Genomic DNA, 23,175 nt, shown 5'->3' with positions numbered 1-23,175 from the left:
CTTGGTAAGTCTCGCATATTAGAGATAGACAGTTTGCGCTTTCTCAAGAATCTGTTGTGTTGCTACACGTGCTTTCCCTACTTGCTAGATTAAACTGCTGCCGCAGCTTTTTCAACGGAACGCAGCACTGCCCGAGGTTACAGTACATCGCCCTTGCGGCACCTGAACACAGCGGCCTGTTGGGCCAGGCCGACGTTAGAGTTCAGAAATAGCACGCGACCGTCCAAGTACGGTCTACTGCGTGCTGCGTGTATGGTTCTTCTCACAGCGAATCCTGCTATACATTCCTGAGGCTGACGCAGCTCAGGCGAGGAATCGGCGCGGCAGCATTATAGCGAGAACAGCAGAACGATGCATCGGCCGGGAATCGAACCCGGGCCGTCCGCATGCTAAGCGAGCATTCACCAATTTTTTTTTTTTTTGTTCTCATTTCTTTCGTTGCATTTGTTGGGGGCGGACGTCCGATGACGCCCGTTCAAGTTCATCGTTGACTCGGTCTTTTATTACAGAGGGCAGATAACTCTCAGACCGAACACGCTGAGCTATCGTGCCGGCAAGCCTTACGATTATGAGACTTACGCGCTGCCTACTGCACTACTGAGGCACATGCCATTGAACCACCGATGCTCGACAAGCTGCCCGTGCTTCCCGAGCACTTTTCTGCATGGGAAAGTGGGATTGCCACCCAGCGACGTCGGATACAACCGAAAAAAGTGCTACACACGTGGAGTCCTCCACTACATTGCCTTAAAACGAATGCTCATCACTATCGTGTGAGTAACCTTGCGGCCGCGGCGACTAGTCTTGCCCAAAGACGCAGCGTGCGTGGAGGCGCTACCCGAATGCGTGTGGATGCACCCTCCTACCTCGAAAAGCGCCTGCAGCTACTATCACCGTGGGCCGCTGCTAGCGGGCGGGAAGCCGACACAGCGGGGCGTTGCGAGCAGCGGCTGTGCGGTGGTGGTGTAATGGTGAGCATAGTTGCCTTCCAAGCAGTTGATCCGGGTTCGATTCCCGGCCACCGCAAGTGGCGCTGGTTTTTTCGTATGAGTATGTGAGCCGCGTGCTGTTACATGAAGGTTTTTTTCGTCGTTGCTCCACGCAGACCATCCTGTAGTATGTCCCGACTTGTCCCGACTTTGCTCGGCTGACGCGAAAGCTGACGCTTGGAATTCGCCCTTATCAAAATGACAGGCACTATAAACGGCTGTGAGAGGCGAGGTGTGGAGAGGTACCAAAACGACAGGCAAACTGCGAAATTTTCTGCTCGTTCTTCTTAAACAAAAAAAGAAAAAAACCGACGCAGTCGGTAGGACTCGAACCTACGCTCCCAGAGGGAATCTGATTTCTAGTCAGACGCCTTAACCACTCGGCCACGACTGCTCGTAACTGAAGTTTCCCTGGAATCGTGAGAAATGCAACCGGTCTGCGCAGAATGTTGACAGGAAACGAACTCTGTGCACTGATTACGGCAGGGCTACCATCGCTACGAGACGAGCCATTGCGGAAACGTTAAAATCTTCGCCCGGACAGGGACTTGAACCCTGGACCCTTAGGTTAAAAGCCTAATGCTCTACCGACTGAGCTATCCGGGCTCACCCTTGTTGCGGATGGAGCGGCTGCAAGCAATGTGAATAACTGGAACGCGTGTGTAGGCGTACTACGGTAACAGCTGGCTTCTGCCGCAACTGGCGACTTCACCGACTTCCCACTGACGCTGGTAGCAGCCCAACAGCGGACCAGTGCCACTTCTCCCTTTATTCCGGTGCCGACAGTAATTGCATCATGTGCCTGTTTTCCCCGATTACGTTCGGCCGAAGCTCCGGAGGGTGGGCGACAAACGACAGTTCGAAGGCCAAAACATGGAGCGTTGTGTGCGCAAAAACTTCCGTTCCGGTACCGGGAATCGAACCCGGGCCTCCTGGGTGAAAGCCAGGTATCCTAGCCACTAGACCACACCGGATTTGCTCGATAAGCGTGAGATCTTCTCCGTCTCCTCTCGTATTTCGTGCTGAATCTGGTCTCAGTGGTGTTCTCTGTTTGCGAGCATATTTGCGCCTACAGACTGGCATGGCGCACAGCTCGAAATTGACTATTCATTATTTTACTCATAACAAGGGAAGAGAAAGATCAAAGTTGTACGTTGTCATAATTGGAAATAAACATATTGACGCTGAGGTGTAGCCTCCTTGTGGATAACGAACGACAATTAAGTTCGTTCCCTAGCAACAGCAACGCCGTTAATTCAGCCATGATGTACAGCAAATTAAATGCCCCGGGTGAGGATCGAACTCACGACCTTAAGATTATGAGACTTACGCGCTACCTACTGCGCTACCGAGGCACGTTGCAAGCAACGTTACAGGAAACTTGGTAAGTCTCGCATATTAGAGATAGACAGTTTGCGCTTTCTCAAGAATCTGTTGTGTTGCTACACGTGCTTTCCCTACTTGCTAGATTAAACTGCTGCCGCAGCTTTTTCAACGGAACGCAGCACTGCCCGAGGTTACAGTACATCGCCCTTGCGGCACCTGAACACAGCGGCCTGTTGGGCCAGGCCGACGTTAGAGTTCAGAAATAGCACGCGACCGTCCAAGTACGGTCTACTGCGTGCTGCGTGTATGGTTCTTCTCACAGCGAATCCTGCTATACATTCCTGAGGCTGACGCAGCTCAGGCGAGGAATCGGCGCGGCAGCATTATAGCGAGAACAGCAGAACGATGCATCGGCCGGGAATCGAACCCGGGCCGTCCGCATGCTAAGCGAGCATTCACCAATTTTTTTTTTTTTTGTTCTCATTTCTTTCGTTGCATTTGTTGGGGGCGGACGTCCGATGACGCCCGTTCAAGTTCATCGTTGACTCGGTCTTTTATTACAGAGGGCAGATAACTCTCAGACCGAACACGCTGAGCTATCGTGCCGGCAAGCCTTACGATTATGAGACTTACGCGCTGCCTACTGCACTACTGAGGCACATGCCATTGAACCACCGATGCTCGACAAGCTGCCCGTGCTTCCCGAGCACTTTTCTGCATGGGAAAGTGGGATTGCCACCCAGCGACGTCGGATACAACCGAAAAAAGTGCTACACACGTGGAGTCCTCCACTACATTGCCTTAAAACGAATGCTCATCACTATCGTGTGAGTAACCTTGCGGCCGCGGCGACTAGTCTTGCCCAAAGACGCAGCGTGCGTGGAGGCGCTACCCGAATGCGTGTGGATGCACCCTCCTACCTCGAAAAGCGCCTGCAGCTACTATCACCGTGGGCCGCTGCTAGCGGGCGGGAAGCCGACACAGCGGGGCGTTGCGAGCAGCGGCTGTGCGGTGGTGGTGTAATGGTGAGCATAGTTGCCTTCCAAGCAGTTGATCCGGGTTCGATTCCCGGCCACCGCAAGTGGCGCTGGTTTTTTCGTATGAGTATGTGAGCCGCGTGCTGTTACATGAAGGTTTTTTTCGTCGTTGCTCCACGCAGACCATCCTGTAGTATGTCCCGACTTGTCCCGACTTTGCTCGGCTGACGCGAAAGCTGACGCTTGGAATTCGCCCTTATCAAAATGACAGGCACTATAAACGGCTGTGAGAGGCGAGGTGTGGAGAGGTACCAAAACGACAGGCAAACTGCGAAATTTTCTGCTCGTTCTTCTTAAACAAAAAAAGAAAAAAACCGACGCAGTCGGTAGGACTCGAACCTACGCTCCCAGAGGGAATCTGATTTCTAGTCAGACGCCTTAACCACTCGGCCACGACTGCTCGTAACTGAAGTTTCCCTGGAATCGTGAGAAATGCAACCGGTCTGCGCAGAATGTTGACAGGAAACGAACTCTGTGCACTGATTACGGCAGGGCTACCATCGCTACGAGACGAGCCATTGCGGAAACGTTAAAATCTTCGCCCGGACAGGGACTTGAACCCTGGACCCTTAGGTTAAAAGCCTAATGCTCTACCGACTGAGCTATCCGGGCTCACCCTTGTTGCGGATGGAGCGGCTGCAAGCAATGTGAATAACTGGAACGCGTGTGTAGGCGTACTACGGTAACAGCTGGCTTCTGCCGCAACTGGCGACTTCACCGACTTCCCACTGACGCTGGTAGCAGCCCAACAGCGGACCAGTGCCACTTCTCCCTTTATTCCGGTGCCGACAGTAATTGCATCATGTGCCTGTTTTCCCCGATTACGTTCGGCCGAAGCTCCGGAGGGTGGGCGACAAACGACAGTTCGAAGGCCAAAACATGGAGCGTTGTGTGCGCAAAAACTTCCGTTCCGGTACCGGGAATCGAACCCGGGCCTCCTGGGTGAAAGCCAGGTATCCTAGCCACTAGACCACACCGGATTTGCTCGATAAGCGTGAGATCTTCTCCGTCTCCTCTCGTATTTCGTGCTGAATCTGGTCTCAGTGGTGTTCTCTGTTTGCGAGCATATTTGCGCCTACAGACTGGCATGGCGCACAGCTCGAAATTGACTATTCATTATTTTACTCATAACAAGGGAAGAGAAAGATCAAAGTTGTACGTTGTCATAATTGGAAATAAACATATTGACGCTGAGGTGTAGCCTCCTTGTGGATAACGAACGACAATTAAGTTCGTTCCCTAGCAACAGCAACGCCGTTAATTCAGCCATGATGTACAGCAAATTAAATGCCCCGGGTGAGGATCGAACTCACGACCTTAAGATTATGAGACTTACGCGCTACCTACTGCGCTACCGAGGCACGTTGCAAGCAACGTTACAGGAAACTTGGTAAGTCTCGCATATTAGAGATAGACAGTTTGCGCTTTCTCAAGAATCTGTTGTGTTGCTACACGTGCTTTCCCTACTTGCTAGATTAAACTGCTGCCGCAGCTTTTTCAACGGAACGCAGCACTGCCCGAGGTTACAGTACATCGCCCTTGCGGCACCTGAACACAGCGGCCTGTTGGGCCAGGCCGACGTTAGAGTTCAGAAATAGCACGCGACCGTCCAAGTACGGTCTACTGCGTGCTGCGTGTATGGTTCTTCTCACAGCGAATCCTGCTATACATTCCTGAGGCTGACGCAGCTCAGGCGAGGAATCGGCGCGGCAGCATTATAGCGAGAACAGCAGAACGATGCATCGGCCGGGAATCGAACCCGGGCCGTCCGCATGCTAAGCGAGCATTCACCAATTTTTTTTTTTTTTGTTCTCATTTCTTTCGTTGCATTTGTTGGGGGCGGACGTCCGATGACGCCCGTTCAAGTTCATCGTTGACTCGGTCTTTTATTACAGAGGGCAGATAACTCTCAGACCGAACACGCTGAGCTATCGTGCCGGCAAGCCTTACGATTATGAGACTTACGCGCTGCCTACTGCACTACTGAGGCACATGCCATTGAACCACCGATGCTCGACAAGCTGCCCGTGCTTCCCGAGCACTTTTCTGCATGGGAAAGTGGGATTGCCACCCAGCGACGTCGGATACAACCGAAAAAAGTGCTACACACGTGGAGTCCTCCACTACATTGCCTTAAAACGAATGCTCATCACTATCGTGTGAGTAACCTTGCGGCCGCGGCGACTAGTCTTGCCCAAAGACGCAGCGTGCGTGGAGGCGCTACCCGAATGCGTGTGGATGCACCCTCCTACCTCGAAAAGCGCCTGCAGCTACTATCACCGTGGGCCGCTGCTAGCGGGCGGGAAGCCGACACAGCGGGGCGTTGCGAGCAGCGGCTGTGCGGTGGTGGTGTAATGGTGAGCATAGTTGCCTTCCAAGCAGTTGATCCGGGTTCGATTCCCGGCCACCGCAAGTGGCGCTGGTTTTTTCGTATGAGTATGTGAGCCGCGTGCTGTTACATGAAGGTTTTTTTCGTCGTTGCTCCACGCAGACCATCCTGTAGTATGTCCCGACTTGTCCCGACTTTGCTCGGCTGACGCGAAAGCTGACGCTTGGAATTCGCCCTTATCAAAATGACAGGCACTATAAACGGCTGTGAGAGGCGAGGTGTGGAGAGGTACCAAAACGACAGGCAAACTGCGAAATTTTCTGCTCGTTCTTCTTAAACAAAAAAAGAAAAAAACCGACGCAGTCGGTAGGACTCGAACCTACGCTCCCAGAGGGAATCTGATTTCTAGTCAGACGCCTTAACCACTCGGCCACGACTGCTCGTAACTGAAGTTTCCCTGGAATCGTGAGAAATGCAACCGGTCTGCGCAGAATGTTGACAGGAAACGAACTCTGTGCACTGATTACGGCAGGGCTACCATCGCTACGAGACGAGCCATTGCGGAAACGTTAAAATCTTCGCCCGGACAGGGACTTGAACCCTGGACCCTTAGGTTAAAAGCCTAATGCTCTACCGACTGAGCTATCCGGGCTCACCCTTGTTGCGGATGGAGCGGCTGCAAGCAATGTGAATAACTGGAACGCGTGTGTAGGCGTACTACGGTAACAGCTGGCTTCTGCCGCAACTGGCGACTTCACCGACTTCCCACTGACGCTGGTAGCAGCCCAACAGCGGACCAGTGCCACTTCTCCCTTTATTCCGGTGCCGACAGTAATTGCATCATGTGCCTGTTTTCCCCGATTACGTTCGGCCGAAGCTCCGGAGGGTGGGCGACAAACGACAGTTCGAAGGCCAAAACATGGAGCGTTGTGTGCGCAAAAACTTCCGTTCCGGTACCGGGAATCGAACCCGGGCCTCCTGGGTGAAAGCCAGGTATCCTAGCCACTAGACCACACCGGATTTGCTCGATAAGCGTGAGATCTTCTCCGTCTCCTCTCGTATTTCGTGCTGAATCTGGTCTCAGTGGTGTTCTCTGTTTGCGAGCATATTTGCGCCTACAGACTGGCATGGCGCACAGCTCGAAATTGACTATTCATTATTTTACTCATAACAAGGGAAGAGAAAGATCAAAGTTGTACGTTGTCATAATTGGAAATAAACATATTGACGCTGAGGTGTAGCCTCCTTGTGGATAACGAACGACAATTAAGTTCGTTCCCTAGCAACAGCAACGCCGTTAATTCAGCCATGATGTACAGCAAATTAAATGCCCCGGGTGAGGATCGAACTCACGACCTTAAGATTATGAGACTTACGCGCTACCTACTGCGCTACCGAGGCACGTTGCAAGCAACGTTACAGGAAACTTGGTAAGTCTCGCATATTAGAGATAGACAGTTTGCGCTTTCTCAAGAATCTGTTGTGTTGCTACACGTGCTTTCCCTACTTGCTAGATTAAACTGCTGCCGCAGCTTTTTCAACGGAACGCAGCACTGCCCGAGGTTACAGTACATCGCCCTTGCGGCACCTGAACACAGCGGCCTGTTGGGCCAGGCCGACGTTAGAGTTCAGAAATAGCACGCGACCGTCCAAGTACGGTCTACTGCGTGCTGCGTGTATGGTTCTTCTCACAGCGAATCCTGCTATACATTCCTGAGGCTGACGCAGCTCAGGCGAGGAATCGGCGCGGCAGCATTATAGCGAGAACAGCAGAACGATGCATCGGCCGGGAATCGAACCCGGGCCGTCCGCATGCTAAGCGAGCATTCACCAATTTTTTTTTTTTTTGTTCTCATTTCTTTCGTTGCATTTGTTGGGGGCGGACGTCCGATGACGCCCGTTCAAGTTCATCGTTGACTCGGTCTTTTATTACAGAGGGCAGATAACTCTCAGACCGAACACGCTGAGCTATCGTGCCGGCAAGCCTTACGATTATGAGACTTACGCGCTGCCTACTGCACTACTGAGGCACATGCCATTGAACCACCGATGCTCGACAAGCTGCCCGTGCTTCCCGAGCACTTTTCTGCATGGGAAAGTGGGATTGCCACCCAGCGACGTCGGATACAACCGAAAAAAGTGCTACACACGTGGAGTCCTCCACTACATTGCCTTAAAACGAATGCTCATCACTATCGTGTGAGTAACCTTGCGGCCGCGGCGACTAGTCTTGCCCAAAGACGCAGCGTGCGTGGAGGCGCTACCCGAATGCGTGTGGATGCACCCTCCTACCTCGAAAAGCGCCTGCAGCTACTATCACCGTGGGCCGCTGCTAGCGGGCGGGAAGCCGACACAGCGGGGCGTTGCGAGCAGCGGCTGTGCGGTGGTGGTGTAATGGTGAGCATAGTTGCCTTCCAAGCAGTTGATCCGGGTTCGATTCCCGGCCACCGCAAGTGGCGCTGGTTTTTTCGTATGAGTATGTGAGCCGCGTGCTGTTACATGAAGGTTTTTTTCGTCGTTGCTCCACGCAGACCATCCTGTAGTATGTCCCGACTTGTCCCGACTTTGCTCGGCTGACGCGAAAGCTGACGCTTGGAATTCGCCCTTATCAAAATGACAGGCACTATAAACGGCTGTGAGAGGCGAGGTGTGGAGAGGTACCAAAACGACAGGCAAACTGCGAAATTTTCTGCTCGTTCTTCTTAAACAAAAAAAGAAAAAAACCGACGCAGTCGGTAGGACTCGAATCTACGCTCCCAGAGGGAATCTGATTTCTAGTCAGACGCCTTAACCACTCGGCCACGACTGCTCGTAACTGAAGTTTCCCTGGAATCGTGAGAAATGCAACCGGTCTGCGCAGAATGTTGACAGGAAACGAACTCTGTGCACTGATTACGGCAGGGCTACCATCGCTACGAGACGAGCCATTGCGGAAACGTTAAAATCTTCGCCCGGACAGGGACTTGAACCCTGGACCCTTAGGTTAAAAGCCTAATGCTCTACCGACTGAGCTATCCGGGCTCACCCTTGTTGCGGATGGAGCGGCTGCAAGCAATGTGAATAACTGGAACGCGTGTGTAGGCGTACTACGGTAACAGCTGGCTTCTGCCGCAACTGGCGACTTCACCGACTTCCCACTGACGCTGGTAGCAGCCCAACAGCGGACCAGTGCCACTTCTCCCTTTATTCCGGTGCCGACAGTAATTGCATCATGTGCCTGTTTTCCCCGATTACGTTCGGCCGAAGCTCCGGAGGGTGGGCGACAAACGACAGTTCGAAGGCCAAAACATGGAGCGTTGTGTGCGCAAAAACTTCCGTTCCGGTACCGGGAATCGAACCCGGGCCTCCTGGGTGAAAGCCAGGTATCCTAGCCACTAGACCACACCGGATTTGCTCGATAAGCGTGAGATCTTCTCCGTCTCCTCTCGTATTTCGTGCTGAATCTGGTCTCAGTGGTGTTCTCTGTTTGCGAGCATATTTGCGCCTACAGACTGGCATGGCGCACAGCTCGAAATTGACTATTCATTATTTTACTCATAACAAGGGAAGAGAAAGATCAAAGTTGTACGTTGTCATAATTGGAAATAAACATATTGACGCTGAGGTGTAGCCTCCTTGTGGATAACGAACGACAATTAAGTTCGTTCCCTAGCAACAGCAACGCCGTTAATTCAGCCATGATGTACAGCAAATTAAATGCCCCGGGTGAGGATCGAACTCACGACCTTAAGATTATGAGACTTACGCGCTACCTACTGCGCTACCGAGGCACGTTGCAAGCAACGTTACAGGAAACTTGGTAAGTCTCGCATATTAGAGATAGACAGTTTGCGCTTTCTCAAGAATCTGTTGTGTTGCTACACGTGCTTTCCCTACTTGCTAGATTAAACTGCTGCCGCAGCTTTTTCAACGGAACGCAGCACTGCCCGAGGTTACAGTACATCGCCCTTGCGGCACCTGAACACAGCGGCCTGTTGGGCCAGGCCGACGTTAGAGTTCAGAAATAGCACGCGACCGTCCAAGTACGGTCTACTGCGTGCTGCGTGTATGGTTCTTCTCACAGCGAATCCTGCTATACATTCCTGAGGCTGACGCAGCTCAGGCGAGGAATCGGCGCGGCAGCATTATAGCGAGAACAGCAGAACGATGCATCGGCCGGGAATCGAACCCGGGCCGTCCGCATGCTAAGCGAGCATTCACCAATTTTTTTTTTTTTTGTTCTCATTTCTTTCGTTGCATTTGTTGGGGGCGGACGTCCGATGACGCCCGTTCAAGTTCATCGTTGACTCGGTCTTTTATTACAGAGGGCAGATAACTCTCAGACCGAACACGCTGAGCTATCGTGCCGGCAAGCCTTACGATTATGAGACTTACGCGCTGCCTACTGCACTACTGAGGCACATGCCATTGAACCACCGATGCTCGACAAGCTGCCCGTGCTTCCCGAGCACTTTTCTGCATGGGAAAGTGGGATTGCCACCCAGCGACGTCGGATACAACCGAAAAAAGTGCTACACACGTGGAGTCCTCCACTACATTGCCTTAAAACGAATGCTCATCACTATCGTGTGAGTAACCTTGCGGCCGCGGCGACTAGTCTTGCCCAAAGACGCAGCGTGCGTGGAGGCGCTACCCGAATGCGTGTGGATGCACCCTCCTACCTCGAAAAGCGCCTGCAGCTACTATCACCGTGGGCCGCTGCTAGCGGGCGGGAAGCCGACACAGCGGGGCGTTGCGAGCAGCGGCTGTGCGGTGGTGGTGTAATGGTGAGCATAGTTGCCTTCCAAGCAGTTGATCCGGGTTCGATTCCCGGCCACCGCAAGTGGCGCTGGTTTTTTCGTATGAGTATGTGAGCCGCGTGCTGTTACATGAAGGTTTTTTTCGTCGTTGCTCCACGCAGACCATCCTGTAGTATGTCCCGACTTGTCCCGACTTTGCTCGGCTGACGCGAAAGCTGACGCTTGGAATTCGCCCTTATCAAAATGACAGGCACTATAAACGGCTGTGAGAGGCGAGGTGTGGAGAGGTACCAAAACGACAGGCAAACTGCGAAATTTTCTGCTCGTTCTTCTTAAACAAAAAAAGAAAAAAACCGACGCAGTCGGTAGGACTCGAACCTACGCTCCCAGAGGGAATCTGATTTCTAGTCAGACGCCTTAACCACTCGGCCACGACTGCTCGTAACTGAAGTTTCCCTGGAATCGTGAGAAATGCAACCGGTCTGCGCAGAATGTTGACAGGAAACGAACTCTGTGCACTGATTACGGCAGGGCTACCATCGCTACGAGACGAGCCATTGCGGAAACGTTAAAATCTTCGCCCGGACAGGGACTTGAACCCTGGACCCTTAGGTTAAAAGCCTAATGCTCTACCGACTGAGCTATCCGGGCTCACCCTTGTTGCGGATGGAGCGGCTGCAAGCAATGTGAATAACTGGAACGCGTGTGTAGGCGTACTACGGTAACAGCTGGCTTCTGCCGCAACTGGCGACTTCACCGACTTCCCACTGACGCTGGTAGCAGCCCAACAGCGGACCAGTGCCACTTCTCCCTTTATTCCGGTGCCGACAGTAATTGCATCATGTGCCTGTTTTCCCCGATTACGTTCGGCCGAAGCTCCGGAGGGTGGGCGACAAACGACAGTTCGAAGGCCAAAACATGGAGCGTTGTGTGCGCAAAAACTTCCGTTCCGGTACCGGGAATCGAACCCGGGCCTCCTGGGTGAAAGCCAGGTATCCTAGCCACTAGACCACACCGGATTTGCTCGATAAGCGTGAGATCTTCTCCGTCTCCTCTCGTATTTCGTGCTGAATCTGGTCTCAGTGGTGTTCTCTGTTTGCGAGCATATTTGCGCCTACAGACTGGCATGGCGCACAGCTCGAAATTGACTATTCATTATTTTACTCATAACAAGGGAAGAGAAAGATCAAAGTTGTACGTTGTCATAATTGGAAATAAACATATTGACGCTGAGGTGTAGCCTCCTTGTGGATAACGAACGACAATTAAGTTCGTTCCCTAGCAACAGCAACGCCGTTAATTCAGCCATGATGTACAGCAAATTAAATGCCCCGGGTGAGGATCGAACTCACGACCTTAAGATTATGAGACTTACGCGCTACCTACTGCGCTACCGAGGCACGTTGCAAGCAACGTTACAGGAAACTTGGTAAGTCTCGCATATTAGAGATAGACAGTTTGCGCTTTCTCAAGAATCTGTTGTGTTGCTACACGTGCTTTCCCTACTTGCTAGATTAAACTGCTGCCGCAGCTTTTTCAACGGAACGCAGCACTGCCCGAGGTTACAGTACATCGCCCTTGCGGCACCTGAACACAGCGGCCTGTTGGGCCAGGCCGACGTTAGAGTTCAGAAATAGCACGCGACCGTCCAAGTACGGTCTACTGCGTGCTGCGTGTATGGTTCTTCTCACAGCGAATCCTGCTATACATTCCTGAGGCTGACGCAGCTCAGGCGAGGAATCGGCGCGGCAGCATTATAGCGAGAACAGCAGAACGATGCATCGGCCGGGAATCGAACCCGGGCCGTCCGCATGCTAAGCGAGCATTCACCAATTTTTTTTTTTTTTGTTCTCATTTCTTTCGTTGCATTTGTTGGGGGCGGACGTCCGATGACGCCCGTTCAAGTTCATCGTTGACTCGGTCTTTTATTACAGAGGGCAGATAACTCTCAGACCGAACACGCTGAGCTATCGTGCCGGCAAGCCTTACGATTATGAGACTTACGCGCTGCCTACTGCACTACTGAGGCACATGCCATTGAACCACCGATGCTCGACAAGCTGCCCGTGCTTCCCGAGCACTTTTCTGCATGGGAAAGTGGGATTGCCACCCAGCGACGTCGGATACAACCGAAAAAAGTGCTACACACGTGGAGTCCTCCACTACATTGCCTTAAAACGAATGCTCATCACTATCGTGTGAGTAACCTTGCGGCCGCGGCGACTAGTCTTGCCCAAAGACGCAGCGTGCGTGGAGGCGCTACCCGAATGCGTGTGGATGCACCCTCCTACCTCGAAAAGCGCCTGCAGCTACTATCACCGTGGGCCGCTGCTAGCGGGCGGGAAGCCGACACAGCGGGGCGTTGCGAGCAGCGGCTGTGCGGTGGTGGTGTAATGGTGAGCATAGTTGCCTTCCAAGCAGTTGATCCGGGTTCGATTCCCGGCCACCGCAAGTGGCGCTGGTTTTTTCGTATGAGTATGTGAGCCGCGTGCTGTTACATGAAGGTTTTTTTCGTCGTTGCTCCACGCAGACCATCCTGTAGTATGTCCCGACTTGTCCCGACTTTGCTCGGCTGACGCGAAAGCTGACGCTTGGAATTCGCCCTTATCAAAATGACAGGCACTATAAACGGCTGTGAGAGGCGAGGTGTGGAGAGGTACCAAAACGACAGGCAAACTGCGAAATTTTCTGCTCGTTCTTCTTAAACAAAAAAAGAAAAAAACCGACGCAGTCGGTAGGACTCGAACCTACGCTCCCAGAGGGAATCTGATTTCTAGTCAGACGCCTTAACCACTCGGCCACGACTGCTCGTAACTGAAGTTTCCCTGGAATCGTGAGAAATGCAACCGGTCTGCGCAGAATGTTGACAGGAAACGAACTCTGTGCACTGATTACGGCAGGGCTACCATCGCTACGAGACGAGCCATTGCGGAAACGTTAAAATCTTCGCCCGGACAGGGACTTGAACCCTGGACCCTTAGGTTAAAAGCCTAATGCTCTACCGACTGAGCTATCCGGGCTCACCCTTGTTGCGGATGGAGCGGCTGCAAGCAATGTGAATAACTGGAACGCGTGTGTAGGCGTACTACGGTAACAGCTGGCTTCTGCCGCAACTGGCGACTTCACCGACTTCCCACTGACGCTGGTAGCAGCCCAACAGCGGACCAGTGCCACTTCTCCCTTTATTCCGGTGCCGACAGTAATTGCATCATGTGCCTGTTTTCCCCGATTACGTTCGGCCGAAGCTCCGGAGGGTGGGCGACAAACGACAGTTCGAAGGCCAAAACATGGAGCGTTGTGTGCGCAAAAACTTCCGTTCCGGTACCGGGAATCGAACCCGGGCCTCCTGGGTGAAAGCCAGGTATCCTAGCCACTAGACCACACCGGATTTGCTCGATAAGCGTGAGATCTTCTCCGTCTCCTCTCGTATTTCGTGCTGAATCTGGTCTCAGTGGTGTTCTCTGTTTGCGAGCATATTTGCGCCTACAGACTGGCATGGCGCACAGCTCGAAATTGACTATTCATTATTTTACTCATAACAAGGGAAGAGAAAGATCAAAGTTGTACGTTGTCATAATTGGAAATAAACATATTGACGCTGAGGTGTAGCCTCCTTGTGGATAACGAACGACAATTAAGTTCGTTCCCTAGCAACAGCAACGCCGTTAATTCAGCCATGATGTACAGCAAATTAAATGCCCCGGGTGAGGATCGAACTCACGACCTTAAGATTATGAGACTTACGCGCTACCTACTGCGCTACCGAGGCACGTTGCAAGCAACGTTACAGGAAACTTGGTAAGTCTCGCATATTAGAGATAGACAGTTTGCGCTTTCTCAAGAATCTGTTGTGTTGCTACACGTGCTTTCCCTACTTGCTAGATTAAACTGCTGCCGCAGCTTTTTCAACGGAACGCAGCACTGCCCGAGGTTACAGTACATCGCCCTTGCGGCACCTGAACACAGCGGCCTGTTGGGCCAGGCCGACGTTAGAGTTCAGAAATAGCACGCGACCGTCCAAGTACGGTCTACTGCGTGCTGCGTGTATGGTTCTTCTCACAGCGAATCCTGCTATACATTCCTGAGGCTGACGCAGCTCAGGCGAGGAATCGGCGCGGCAGCATTATAGCGAGAACAGCAGAACGATGCATCGGCCGGGAATCGAACCCGGGCCGTCCGCATGCTAAGCGAGCATTCACCAATTTTTTTTTTTTTTGTTCTCATTTCTTTCGTTGCATTTGTTGGGGGCGGACGTCCGATGACGCCCGTTCAAGTTCATCGTTGACTCGGTCTTTTATTACAGAGGGCAGATAACTCTCAGACCGAACACGCTGAGCTATCGTGCCGGCAAGCCTTACGATTATGAGACTTACGCGCTGCCTACTGCACTACTGAGGCACATGCCATTGAACCACCGATGCTCGACAAGCTGCCCGTGCTTCCCGAGCACTTTTCTGCATGGGAAAGTGGGATTGCCACCCAGCGACGTCGGATACAACCGAAAAAAGTGCTACACACGTGGAGTCCTCCACTACATTGCCTTAAAACGAATGCTCATCACTATCGTGTGAGTAACCTTGCGGCCGCGGCGACTAGTCTTGCCCAAAGACGCAGCGTGCGTGGAGGCGCTACCCGAATGCGTGTGGATGCACCCTCCTACCTCGAAAAGCGCCTGCAGCTACTATCACCGTGGGCCGCTGCTAGCGGGCGGGAAGCCGACACAGCGGGGCGTTGCGAGCAGCGGCTGTGCGGTGGTGGTGTAATGGTGAGCATAGTTGCCTTCCAAGCAGTTGATCCGGGTTCGATTCCCGGCCACCGCAAGTGGCGCTGGTTTTTTCGTATGAGTATGTGAGCCGCGTGCTGTTACATGAAGGTTTTTTTCGTCGTTGCTCCACGCAGACCATCCTGTAGTATGTCCCGACTTGTCCCGACTTTGCTCGGCTGACGCGAAAGCTGACGCTTGGAATTCGCCCTTATCAAAATGACAGGCACTATAAACGGCTGTGAGAGGCGAGGTGTGGAGAGGTACCAAAACGACAGGCAAACTGCGAAATTTTCTGCTCGTTCTTCTTAAACAAAAAAAGAAAAAAACCGACGCAGTCGGTAGGACTCGAACCTACGCTCCCAGAGGGAATCTGATTTCTAGTCAGACGCCTTAACCACTCGGCCACGACTGCTCGTAACTGAAGTTTCCCTGGAATCGTGAGAAATGCAACCGGTCTGCGCAGAATGTTGACAGGAAACGAACTCTGTGCACTGATTACGGCAGGGCTACCATCGCTACGAGACGAGCCATTGCGGAAACGTTAAAATCTTCGCCCGGACAGGGACTTGAACCCTGGACCCTTAGGTTAAAAGCCTAATGCTCTACCGACTGAGCTATCCGGGCTCACCCTTGTTGCGGATGGAGCGGCTGCAAGCAATGTGAATAACTGGAACGCGTGTGTAGGCGTACTACGGTAACAGCTGGCTTCTGCCGCAACTGGCGACTTCACCGACTTCCCACTGACGCTGGTAGCAGCCCAACAGCGGACCAGTGCCACTTCTCCCTTTATTCCGGTGCCGACAGTAATTGCATCATGTGCCTGTTTTCCCCGATTACGTTCGGCCGAAGCTCCGGAGGGTGGGCGACAAACGACAGTTCGAAGGCCAAAACATGGAGCGTTGTGTGCGCAAAAACTTCCGTTCCGGTACCGGGAATCGAACCCGGGCCTCCTGGGTGAAAGCCAGGTATCCTAGCCACTAGACCACACCGGATTTGCTCGATAAGCGTGAGATCTTCTCCGTCTCCTCTCGTATTTCGTGCTGAATCTGGTCTCAGTGGTGTTCTCTGTTTGCGAGCATATTTGCGCCTACAGACTGGCATGGCGCACAGCTCGAAATTGACTATTCATTATTTTACTCATAACAAGGGAAGAGAAAGATCAAAGTTGTACGTTGTCATAATTGGAAATAAACATATTGACGCTGAGGTGTAGCCTCCTTGTGGATAACGAACGACAATTAAGTTCGTTCCCTAGCAACAGCAACGCCGTTAATTCAGCCATGATGTACAGCAAATTAAATGCCCCGGGTGAGGATCGAACTCACGACCTTAAGATTATGAGACTTACGCGCTACCTACTGCGCTACCGAGGCACGTTGCAAGCAACGTTACAGGAAACTTGGTAAGTCTCGCATATTAGAGATAGACAGTTTGCGCTTTCTCAAGAATCTGTTGTGTTGCTACACGTGCTTTCCCTACTTGCTAGATTAAACTGCTGCCGCAGCTTTTTCAACGGAACGCAGCACTGCCCGAGGTTACAGTACATCGCCCTTGCGGCACCTGAACACAGCGGCCTGTTGGGCCAGGCCGACGTTAGAGTTCAGAAATAGCACGCGACCGTCCAAGTACGGTCTACTGCGTGCTGCGTGTATGGTTCTTCTCACAGCGAATCCTGCTATACATTCCTGAGGCTGACGCAGCTCAGGCGAGGAATCGGCGCGGCAGCATTATAGCGAGAACAGCAGAACGATGCATCGGCCGGGAATCGAACCCGGGCCGTCCGCATGCTAAGCGAGCATTCACCAATTTTTTTTTTTTTTGTTCTCATTTCTTTCGTTGCATTTGTTGGGGGCGGACGTCCGATGACGCCCGTTCAAGTTCATCGTTGACTCGGTCTTTTATTACAGAGGGCAGATAACTCTCAGACCGAACACGCTGAGCTATCGTGCCGGCAAGCCTTACGATTATGAGACTTACGCGCTGCCTACTGCACTACTGAGGCACATGCCATTGAACCACCGATGCTCGACAAGCTGCCCGTGCTTCCCGAGCACTTTTCTGCATGGGAAAGTGGGATTGCCACCCAGCGACGTCGGATACAACCGAAAAAAGTGCTACACACGTGGAGTCCTCCACTACATTGCCTTAAAACGAATGCTCATCACTATCGTGTGAGTAACCTTGCGGCCGCGGCGACTAGTCTTGCCCAAAGACGCAGCGTGCGTGGAGGCGCTACCCGAATGCGTGTGGATGCACCCTCCTACCTCGAAAAGCGCCTGCAGCTACTATCACCGTGGGCCGCTGCTAGCGGGCGGGAAGCCGACACAGCGGGGCGTTGCGAGCAGCGGCTGTGCGGTGGTGGTGTAATGGTGAGCATAGTTGCCTTCCAAGCAGTTGATCCGGGTTCGATTCCCGGCCACCGCAAGTGGCGCTGGTTTTTTCGTATGAGTATGTGAGCCGCGTGCTGTTACATGAAGGTTTTTTTCGTCGTTGCTCCACGCAGACCATCCTGTAGTATGTCCCGACTTGTCCCGACTTTGCTCGGCTGACGCGAAAGCTGACGCTTGGAATTCGCCCTTATCAAAATGACAGGCACTATAAACGGCTGTGAGAGGCGAGGTGTGGAGAGGTACCAAAACGACAGGCAAACTGCGAAATTTTCTGCTCGTTCTTCTTAAACAAAAAAAGAAAAAAACCGACGCAGTCGGTAGGACTCGAATCTACGCTCCCAGAGGGAATCTGATTTCTAGTCAGACGCCTTAACCACTCGGCCACGACTGCTCGTAACTGAAGTTTCCCTGGAATCGTGAGAAATGCAACCGGTCTGCGCAGAATGTTGACAGGAAACGAACTCTGTGCACTGATTACGGCAGGGCTACCATCGCTACGAGACGAGCCATTGCGGAAACGTTAAAATCTTCGCCCGGACAGGGACTTGAACCCTGGACCCTTAGGTTAAAAGCCTAATGCTCTACCGACTGAGCTATCCGGGCTCACCCTTGTTGCGGATGGAGCGGCTGCAAGCAATGTGAATAACTGGAACGCGTGTGTAGGCGTACTACGGTAACAGCTGGCTTCTGCCGCAACTGGCGACTTCACCGACTTCCCACTGACGCTGGTAGCAGCCCAACAGCGGACCAGTGCCACTTCTCCCTTTATTCCGGTGCCGACAGTAATTGCATCATGTGCCTGTTTTCCCCGATTACGTTCGGCCGAAGCTCCGGAGGGTGGGCGACAAACGACAGTTCGAAGGCCAAAACATGGAGCGTTGTGTGCGCAAAAACTTCCGTTCCGGTACCGGGAATCGAACCCGGGCCTCCTGGGTGAAAGCCAGGTATCCTAGCCACTAGACCACACCGGATTTGCTCGATAAGCGTGAGATCTTCTCCGTCTCCTCTCGTATTTCGTGCTGAATCTGGTCTCAGTGGTGTTCTCTGTTTGCGAGCATATTTGCGCCTACAGACTGGCATGGCGCACAGCTCGAAATTGACTATTCATTATTTTACTCATAACAAGGGAAGAGAAAGATCAAAGTTGTACGTTGTCATAATTGGAAATAAACATATTGACGCTGAGGTGTAGCCTCCTTGTGGATAACGAACGACAATTAAGTTCGTTCCCTAGCAACAGCAACGCCGTTAATTCAGCCATGATGTACAGCAAATTAAATGCCCCGGGTGAGGATCGAACTCACGACCTTAAGATTATGAGACTTACGCGCTACCTACTGCGCTACCGAGGCACGTTGCAAGCAACGTTACAGGAAACTTGGTAAGTCTCGCATATTAGAGATAGACAGTTTGCGCTTTCTCAAGAATCTGTTGTGTTGCTACACGTGCTTTCCCTACTTGCTAGATTAAACTGCTGCCGCAGCTTTTTCAACGGAACGCAGCACTGCCCGAGGTTACAGTACATCGCCCTTGCGGCACCTGAACACAGCGGCCTGTTGGGCCAGGCCGACGTTAGAGTTCAGAAATAGCACGCGACCGTCCAAGTACGGTCTACTGCGTGCTGCGTGTATGGTTCTTCTCACAGCGAATCCTGCTATACATTCCTGAGGCTGACGCAGCTCAGGCGAGGAATCGGCGCGGCAGCATTATAGCGAGAACAGCAGAACGATGCATCGGCCGGGAATCGAACCCGGGCCGTCCGCATGCTAAGCGAGCATTCACCAATTTTTTTTTTTTTTGTTCTCATTTCTTTCGTTGCATTTGTTGGGGGCGGACGTCCGATGACGCCCGTTCAAGTTCATCGTTGACTCGGTCTTTTATTACAGAGGGCAGATAACTCTCAGACCGAACACGCTGAGCTATCGTGCCGGCAAGCCTTACGATTATGAGACTTACGCGCTGCCTACTGCACTACTGAGGCACATGCCATTGAACCACCGATGCTCGACAAGCTGCCCGTGCTTCCCGAGCACTTTTCTGCATGGGAAAGTGGGATTGCCACCCAGCGACGTCGGATACAACCGAAAAAAGTGCTACACACGTGGAGTCCTCCACTACATTGCCTTAAAACGAATGCTCATCACTATCGTGTGAGTAACCTTGCGGCCGCGGCGACTAGTCTTGCCCAAAGACGCAGCGTGCGTGGAGGCGCTACCCGAATGCGTGTGGATGCACCCTCCTACCTCGAAAAGCGCCTGCAGCTACTATCACCGTGGGCCGCTGCTAGCGGGCGGGAAGCCGACACAGCGGGGCGTTGCGAGCAGCGGCTGTGCGGTGGTGGTGTAATGGTGAGCATAGTTGCCTTCCAAGCAGTTGATCCGGGTTCGATTCCCGGCCACCGCAAGTGGCGCTGGTTTTTTCGTATGAGTATGTGAGCCGCGTGCTGTTACATGAAGGTTTTTTTCGTCGTTGCTCCACGCAGACCATCCTGTAGTATGTCCCGACTTGTCCCGACTTTGCTCGGCTGACGCGAAAGCTGACGCTTGGAATTCGCCCTTATCAAAATGACAGGCACTATAAACGGCTGTGAGAGGCGAGGTGTGGAGAGGTACCAAAACGACAGGCAAACTGCGAAATTTTCTGCTCGTTCTTCTTAAACAAAAAAAGAAAAAAACCGACGCAGTCGGTAGGACTCGAACCTACGCTCCCAGAGGGAATCTGATTTCTAGTCAGACGCCTTAACCACTCGGCCACGACTGCTCGTAACTGAAGTTTCCCTGGAATCGTGAGAAATGCAACCGGTCTGCGCAGAATGTTGACAGGAAACGAACTCTGTGCACTGATTACGGCAGGGCTACCATCGCTACGAGACGAGCCATTGCGGAAACGTTAAAATCTTCGCCCGGACAGGGACTTGAACCCTGGACCCTTAGGTTAAAAGCCTAATGCTCTACCGACTGAGCTATCCGGGCTCACCCTTGTTGCGGATGGAGCGGCTGCAAGCAATGTGAATAACTGGAACGCGTGTGTAGGCGTACTACGGTAACAGCTGGCTTCTGCCGCAACTGGCGACTTCACCGACTTCCCACTGACGCTGGTAGCAGCCCAACAGCGGACCAGTGCCACTTCTCCCTTTATTCCGGTGCCGACAGTAATTGCATCATGTGCCTGTTTTCCCCGATTACGTTCGGCCGAAGCTCCGGAGGGTGGGCGACAAACGACAGTTCGAAGGCCAAAACATGGAGCGTTGTGTGCGCAAAAACTTCCGTTCCGGTACCGGGAATCGAACCCGGGCCTCCTGGGTGAAAGCCAGGTATCCTAGCCACTAGACCACACCGGATTTGCTCGATAAGCGTGAGATCTTCTCCGTCTCCTCTCGTATTTCGTGCTGAATCTGGTCTCAGTGGTGTTCTCTGTTTGCGAGCATATTTGCGCCTACAGACTGGCATGGCGCACAGCTCGAAATTGACTATTCATTATTTTACTCATAACAAGGGAAGAGAAAGATCAAAGTTGTACGTTGTCATAATTGGAAATAAACATATTGACGCTGAGGTGTAGCCTCCTTGTGGATAACGAACGACAATTAAGTTCGTTCCCTAGCAACAGCAACGCCGTTAATTCAGCCATGATGTACAGCAAATTAAATGCCCCGGGTGAGGATCGAACTCACGACCTTAAGATTATGAGACTTACGCGCTACCTACTGCGCTACCGAGGCACGTTGCAAGCAACGTTACAGGAAACTTGGTAAGTCTCGCATATTAGAGATAGACAGTTTGCGCTTTCTCAAGAATCTGTTGTGTTGCTACACGTGCTTTCCCTACTTGCTAGATTAAACTGCTGCCGCAGCTTTTTCAACGGAACGCAGCACTGCCCGAGGTTACAGTACATCGCCCTTGCGGCACCTGAACACAGCGGCCTGTTGGGCCAGGCCGACGTTAGAGTTCAGAAATAGCACGCGACCGTCCAAGTACGGTCTACTGCGTGCTGCGTGTATGGTTCTTCTCACAGCGAATCCTGCTATACATTCCTGAGGCTGACGCAGCTCAGGCGAGGAATCGGCGCGGCAGCATTATAGCGAGAACAGCAGAACGATGCATCGGCCGGGAATCGAACCCGGGCCGTCCGCATGCTAAGCGAGCATTCACCAATTTTTTTTTTTTTTGTTCTCATTTCTTTCGTTGCATTTGTTGGGGGCGGACGTCCGATGACGCCCGTTCAAGTTCATCGTTGACTCGGTCTTTTATTACAGAGGGCAGATAACTCTCAGACCGAACACGCTGAGCTATCGTGCCGGCAAGCCTTACGATTATGAGACTTACGCGCTGCCTACTGCACTACTGAGGCACATGCCATTGAACCACCGATGCTCGACAAGCTGCCCGTGCTTCCCGAGCACTTTTCTGCATGGGAAAGTGGGATTGCCACCCAGCGACGTCGGATACAACCGAAAAAAGTGCTACACACGTGGAGTCCTCCACTACATTGCCTTAAAACGAATGCTCATCACTATCGTGTGAGTAACCTTGCGGCCGCGGCGACTAGTCTTGCCCAAAGACGCAGCGTGCGTGGAGGCGCTACCCGAATGCGTGTGGATGCACCCTCCTACCTCGAAAAGCGCCTGCAGCTACTATCACCGTGGGCCGCTGCTAGCGGGCGGGAAGCCGACACAGCGGGGCGTTGCGAGCAGCGGCTGTGCGGTGGTGGTGTAATGGTGAGCATAGTTGCCTTCCAAGCAGTTGATCCGGGTTCGATTCCCGGCCACCGCAAGTGGCGCTGGTTTTTTCGTATGAGTATGTGAGCCGCGTGCTGTTACATGAAGGTTTTTTTCGTCGTTGCTCCACGCAGACCATCCTGTAGTATGTCCCGACTTGTCCCGACTTTGCTCGGCTGACGCGAAAGCTGACGCTTGGAATTCGCCCTTATCAAAATGACAGGCACTATAAACGGCTGTGAGAGGCGAGGTGTGGAGAGGTACCAAAACGACAGGCAAACTGCGAAATTTTCTGCTCGTTCTTCTTAAACAAAAAAAGAAAAAAACCGACGCAGTCGGTAGGACTCGAACCTACGCTCCCAGAGGGAATCTGATTTCTAGTCAGACGCCTTAACCACTCGGCCACGACTGCTCGTAACTGAAGTTTCCCTGGAATCGTGAGAAATGCAACCGGTCTGCGCAGAATGTTGACAGGAAACGAACTCTGTGCACTGATTACGGCAGGGCTACCATCGCTACGAGACGAGCCATTGCGGAAACGTTAAAATCTTCGCCCGGACAGGGACTTGAACCCTGGACCCTTAGGTTAAAAGCCTAATGCTCTACCGACTGAGCTATCCGGGCTCACCCTTGTTGCGGATGGAGCGGCTGCAAGCAATGTGAATAACTGGAACGCGTGTGTAGGCGTACTACGGTAACAGCTGGCTTCTGCCGCAACTGGCGACTTCACCGACTTCCCACTGACGCTGGTAGCAGCCCAACAGCGGACCAGTGCCACTTCTCCCTTTATTCCGGTGCCGACAGTAATTGCATCATGTGCCTGTTTTCCCCGATTACGTTCGGCCGAAGCTCCGGAGGGTGGGCGACAAACGACAGTTCGAAG

At 52.6% G+C, this 23,175-nt stretch overlaps 48 non-coding genes across 48 annotated transcripts; 10 read left to right on the top strand and 38 right to left on the bottom strand.

The window, feature by feature from the left end:
• The first annotated feature begins 954 nt into the window (after positions 1-954).
• Positions 955-1,026, top strand: Trnag-ucc (transfer RNA glycine (anticodon UCC)). The gene has a single exon. It is a non-coding gene; the product is annotated as a tRNA-Gly (tRNA).
• Positions 1,027-1,301: 275 nt separating this feature from the next.
• On the bottom strand, positions 1,302-1,383 carry Trnas-aga (transfer RNA serine (anticodon AGA)). Its single transcript has one exon. It is a non-coding gene; the product is annotated as a tRNA-Ser (tRNA).
• A 139-nt stretch (positions 1,384-1,522) lies between these two features.
• Positions 1,523-1,595, bottom strand: Trnak-uuu (transfer RNA lysine (anticodon UUU)). The gene has a single exon. It is a non-coding gene; the product is annotated as a tRNA-Lys (tRNA).
• A 296-nt stretch (positions 1,596-1,891) lies between these two features.
• Positions 1,892-1,963, bottom strand: Trnae-uuc (transfer RNA glutamic acid (anticodon UUC)). Its single transcript has one exon. It is a non-coding gene; the product is annotated as a tRNA-Glu (tRNA).
• Positions 1,964-2,271: 308 nt separating this feature from the next.
• Positions 2,272-2,344, bottom strand: Trnam-cau (transfer RNA methionine (anticodon CAU)). The gene has a single exon. It is a non-coding gene; the product is annotated as a tRNA-Met (tRNA).
• Positions 2,345-3,323: 979 nt separating this feature from the next.
• Trnag-ucc (transfer RNA glycine (anticodon UCC)) lies at positions 3,324-3,395 on the top strand. Its single transcript has one exon. It is a non-coding gene; the product is annotated as a tRNA-Gly (tRNA).
• A 275-nt stretch (positions 3,396-3,670) lies between these two features.
• On the bottom strand, positions 3,671-3,752 carry Trnas-aga (transfer RNA serine (anticodon AGA)). The gene has a single exon. It is a non-coding gene; the product is annotated as a tRNA-Ser (tRNA).
• A 139-nt stretch (positions 3,753-3,891) lies between these two features.
• Positions 3,892-3,964, bottom strand: Trnak-uuu (transfer RNA lysine (anticodon UUU)). The gene has a single exon. It is a non-coding gene; the product is annotated as a tRNA-Lys (tRNA).
• A 296-nt stretch (positions 3,965-4,260) lies between these two features.
• Positions 4,261-4,332, bottom strand: Trnae-uuc (transfer RNA glutamic acid (anticodon UUC)). The gene has a single exon. It is a non-coding gene; the product is annotated as a tRNA-Glu (tRNA).
• A 308-nt stretch (positions 4,333-4,640) lies between these two features.
• On the bottom strand, positions 4,641-4,713 carry Trnam-cau (transfer RNA methionine (anticodon CAU)). Its single transcript has one exon. It is a non-coding gene; the product is annotated as a tRNA-Met (tRNA).
• A 979-nt stretch (positions 4,714-5,692) lies between these two features.
• On the top strand, positions 5,693-5,764 carry Trnag-ucc (transfer RNA glycine (anticodon UCC)). The gene has a single exon. It is a non-coding gene; the product is annotated as a tRNA-Gly (tRNA).
• Positions 5,765-6,039: 275 nt separating this feature from the next.
• Trnas-aga (transfer RNA serine (anticodon AGA)) lies at positions 6,040-6,121 on the bottom strand. Its single transcript has one exon. It is a non-coding gene; the product is annotated as a tRNA-Ser (tRNA).
• Positions 6,122-6,260: 139 nt separating this feature from the next.
• Positions 6,261-6,333, bottom strand: Trnak-uuu (transfer RNA lysine (anticodon UUU)). Its single transcript has one exon. It is a non-coding gene; the product is annotated as a tRNA-Lys (tRNA).
• Positions 6,334-6,629: 296 nt separating this feature from the next.
• Trnae-uuc (transfer RNA glutamic acid (anticodon UUC)) lies at positions 6,630-6,701 on the bottom strand. Its single transcript has one exon. It is a non-coding gene; the product is annotated as a tRNA-Glu (tRNA).
• Positions 6,702-7,009: 308 nt separating this feature from the next.
• Positions 7,010-7,082, bottom strand: Trnam-cau (transfer RNA methionine (anticodon CAU)). Its single transcript has one exon. It is a non-coding gene; the product is annotated as a tRNA-Met (tRNA).
• Positions 7,083-8,061: 979 nt separating this feature from the next.
• On the top strand, positions 8,062-8,133 carry Trnag-ucc (transfer RNA glycine (anticodon UCC)). The gene has a single exon. It is a non-coding gene; the product is annotated as a tRNA-Gly (tRNA).
• Positions 8,134-8,408: 275 nt separating this feature from the next.
• On the bottom strand, positions 8,409-8,490 carry Trnas-aga (transfer RNA serine (anticodon AGA)). The gene has a single exon. It is a non-coding gene; the product is annotated as a tRNA-Ser (tRNA).
• A 139-nt stretch (positions 8,491-8,629) lies between these two features.
• Trnak-uuu (transfer RNA lysine (anticodon UUU)) lies at positions 8,630-8,702 on the bottom strand. The gene has a single exon. It is a non-coding gene; the product is annotated as a tRNA-Lys (tRNA).
• Positions 8,703-8,998: 296 nt separating this feature from the next.
• Positions 8,999-9,070, bottom strand: Trnae-uuc (transfer RNA glutamic acid (anticodon UUC)). Its single transcript has one exon. It is a non-coding gene; the product is annotated as a tRNA-Glu (tRNA).
• Positions 9,071-9,378: 308 nt separating this feature from the next.
• Positions 9,379-9,451, bottom strand: Trnam-cau (transfer RNA methionine (anticodon CAU)). Its single transcript has one exon. It is a non-coding gene; the product is annotated as a tRNA-Met (tRNA).
• Positions 9,452-10,430: 979 nt separating this feature from the next.
• On the top strand, positions 10,431-10,502 carry Trnag-ucc (transfer RNA glycine (anticodon UCC)). The gene has a single exon. It is a non-coding gene; the product is annotated as a tRNA-Gly (tRNA).
• A 275-nt stretch (positions 10,503-10,777) lies between these two features.
• Trnas-aga (transfer RNA serine (anticodon AGA)) lies at positions 10,778-10,859 on the bottom strand. Its single transcript has one exon. It is a non-coding gene; the product is annotated as a tRNA-Ser (tRNA).
• Positions 10,860-10,998: 139 nt separating this feature from the next.
• On the bottom strand, positions 10,999-11,071 carry Trnak-uuu (transfer RNA lysine (anticodon UUU)). The gene has a single exon. It is a non-coding gene; the product is annotated as a tRNA-Lys (tRNA).
• A 296-nt stretch (positions 11,072-11,367) lies between these two features.
• Positions 11,368-11,439, bottom strand: Trnae-uuc (transfer RNA glutamic acid (anticodon UUC)). Its single transcript has one exon. It is a non-coding gene; the product is annotated as a tRNA-Glu (tRNA).
• A 308-nt stretch (positions 11,440-11,747) lies between these two features.
• On the bottom strand, positions 11,748-11,820 carry Trnam-cau (transfer RNA methionine (anticodon CAU)). The gene has a single exon. It is a non-coding gene; the product is annotated as a tRNA-Met (tRNA).
• A 979-nt stretch (positions 11,821-12,799) lies between these two features.
• On the top strand, positions 12,800-12,871 carry Trnag-ucc (transfer RNA glycine (anticodon UCC)). The gene has a single exon. It is a non-coding gene; the product is annotated as a tRNA-Gly (tRNA).
• Positions 12,872-13,146: 275 nt separating this feature from the next.
• On the bottom strand, positions 13,147-13,228 carry Trnas-aga (transfer RNA serine (anticodon AGA)). The gene has a single exon. It is a non-coding gene; the product is annotated as a tRNA-Ser (tRNA).
• A 139-nt stretch (positions 13,229-13,367) lies between these two features.
• On the bottom strand, positions 13,368-13,440 carry Trnak-uuu (transfer RNA lysine (anticodon UUU)). Its single transcript has one exon. It is a non-coding gene; the product is annotated as a tRNA-Lys (tRNA).
• A 296-nt stretch (positions 13,441-13,736) lies between these two features.
• Trnae-uuc (transfer RNA glutamic acid (anticodon UUC)) lies at positions 13,737-13,808 on the bottom strand. The gene has a single exon. It is a non-coding gene; the product is annotated as a tRNA-Glu (tRNA).
• Positions 13,809-14,116: 308 nt separating this feature from the next.
• On the bottom strand, positions 14,117-14,189 carry Trnam-cau (transfer RNA methionine (anticodon CAU)). Its single transcript has one exon. It is a non-coding gene; the product is annotated as a tRNA-Met (tRNA).
• Positions 14,190-15,168: 979 nt separating this feature from the next.
• On the top strand, positions 15,169-15,240 carry Trnag-ucc (transfer RNA glycine (anticodon UCC)). The gene has a single exon. It is a non-coding gene; the product is annotated as a tRNA-Gly (tRNA).
• A 275-nt stretch (positions 15,241-15,515) lies between these two features.
• On the bottom strand, positions 15,516-15,597 carry Trnas-aga (transfer RNA serine (anticodon AGA)). The gene has a single exon. It is a non-coding gene; the product is annotated as a tRNA-Ser (tRNA).
• A 139-nt stretch (positions 15,598-15,736) lies between these two features.
• On the bottom strand, positions 15,737-15,809 carry Trnak-uuu (transfer RNA lysine (anticodon UUU)). Its single transcript has one exon. It is a non-coding gene; the product is annotated as a tRNA-Lys (tRNA).
• A 296-nt stretch (positions 15,810-16,105) lies between these two features.
• Trnae-uuc (transfer RNA glutamic acid (anticodon UUC)) lies at positions 16,106-16,177 on the bottom strand. The gene has a single exon. It is a non-coding gene; the product is annotated as a tRNA-Glu (tRNA).
• Positions 16,178-16,485: 308 nt separating this feature from the next.
• On the bottom strand, positions 16,486-16,558 carry Trnam-cau (transfer RNA methionine (anticodon CAU)). Its single transcript has one exon. It is a non-coding gene; the product is annotated as a tRNA-Met (tRNA).
• Positions 16,559-17,537: 979 nt separating this feature from the next.
• On the top strand, positions 17,538-17,609 carry Trnag-ucc (transfer RNA glycine (anticodon UCC)). Its single transcript has one exon. It is a non-coding gene; the product is annotated as a tRNA-Gly (tRNA).
• A 275-nt stretch (positions 17,610-17,884) lies between these two features.
• On the bottom strand, positions 17,885-17,966 carry Trnas-aga (transfer RNA serine (anticodon AGA)). The gene has a single exon. It is a non-coding gene; the product is annotated as a tRNA-Ser (tRNA).
• Positions 17,967-18,105: 139 nt separating this feature from the next.
• Positions 18,106-18,178, bottom strand: Trnak-uuu (transfer RNA lysine (anticodon UUU)). Its single transcript has one exon. It is a non-coding gene; the product is annotated as a tRNA-Lys (tRNA).
• A 296-nt stretch (positions 18,179-18,474) lies between these two features.
• Positions 18,475-18,546, bottom strand: Trnae-uuc (transfer RNA glutamic acid (anticodon UUC)). Its single transcript has one exon. It is a non-coding gene; the product is annotated as a tRNA-Glu (tRNA).
• Positions 18,547-18,854: 308 nt separating this feature from the next.
• Trnam-cau (transfer RNA methionine (anticodon CAU)) lies at positions 18,855-18,927 on the bottom strand. The gene has a single exon. It is a non-coding gene; the product is annotated as a tRNA-Met (tRNA).
• Positions 18,928-19,906: 979 nt separating this feature from the next.
• Trnag-ucc (transfer RNA glycine (anticodon UCC)) lies at positions 19,907-19,978 on the top strand. The gene has a single exon. It is a non-coding gene; the product is annotated as a tRNA-Gly (tRNA).
• Positions 19,979-20,253: 275 nt separating this feature from the next.
• Positions 20,254-20,335, bottom strand: Trnas-aga (transfer RNA serine (anticodon AGA)). The gene has a single exon. It is a non-coding gene; the product is annotated as a tRNA-Ser (tRNA).
• A 139-nt stretch (positions 20,336-20,474) lies between these two features.
• Trnak-uuu (transfer RNA lysine (anticodon UUU)) lies at positions 20,475-20,547 on the bottom strand. Its single transcript has one exon. It is a non-coding gene; the product is annotated as a tRNA-Lys (tRNA).
• A 296-nt stretch (positions 20,548-20,843) lies between these two features.
• Positions 20,844-20,915, bottom strand: Trnae-uuc (transfer RNA glutamic acid (anticodon UUC)). The gene has a single exon. It is a non-coding gene; the product is annotated as a tRNA-Glu (tRNA).
• Positions 20,916-21,223: 308 nt separating this feature from the next.
• Positions 21,224-21,296, bottom strand: Trnam-cau (transfer RNA methionine (anticodon CAU)). The gene has a single exon. It is a non-coding gene; the product is annotated as a tRNA-Met (tRNA).
• A 979-nt stretch (positions 21,297-22,275) lies between these two features.
• Trnag-ucc (transfer RNA glycine (anticodon UCC)) lies at positions 22,276-22,347 on the top strand. The gene has a single exon. It is a non-coding gene; the product is annotated as a tRNA-Gly (tRNA).
• Positions 22,348-22,622: 275 nt separating this feature from the next.
• On the bottom strand, positions 22,623-22,704 carry Trnas-aga (transfer RNA serine (anticodon AGA)). The gene has a single exon. It is a non-coding gene; the product is annotated as a tRNA-Ser (tRNA).
• Positions 22,705-22,843: 139 nt separating this feature from the next.
• On the bottom strand, positions 22,844-22,916 carry Trnak-uuu (transfer RNA lysine (anticodon UUU)). Its single transcript has one exon. It is a non-coding gene; the product is annotated as a tRNA-Lys (tRNA).
• Positions 22,917-23,175: the final 259 nt, after the last annotated feature.

Source organism: Schistocerca nitens, chromosome 4, assembly GCF_023898315.1.
Source record: "Schistocerca nitens isolate TAMUIC-IGC-003100 chromosome 4, iqSchNite1.1, whole genome shotgun sequence".
Taxonomy (NCBI): domain Eukaryota; kingdom Metazoa; phylum Arthropoda; class Insecta; order Orthoptera; family Acrididae; genus Schistocerca; species Schistocerca nitens.
The sequence above is the reverse complement of the archived record's forward strand: the minus strand, read 5'-3'. Positions and strand labels throughout refer to the sequence as shown.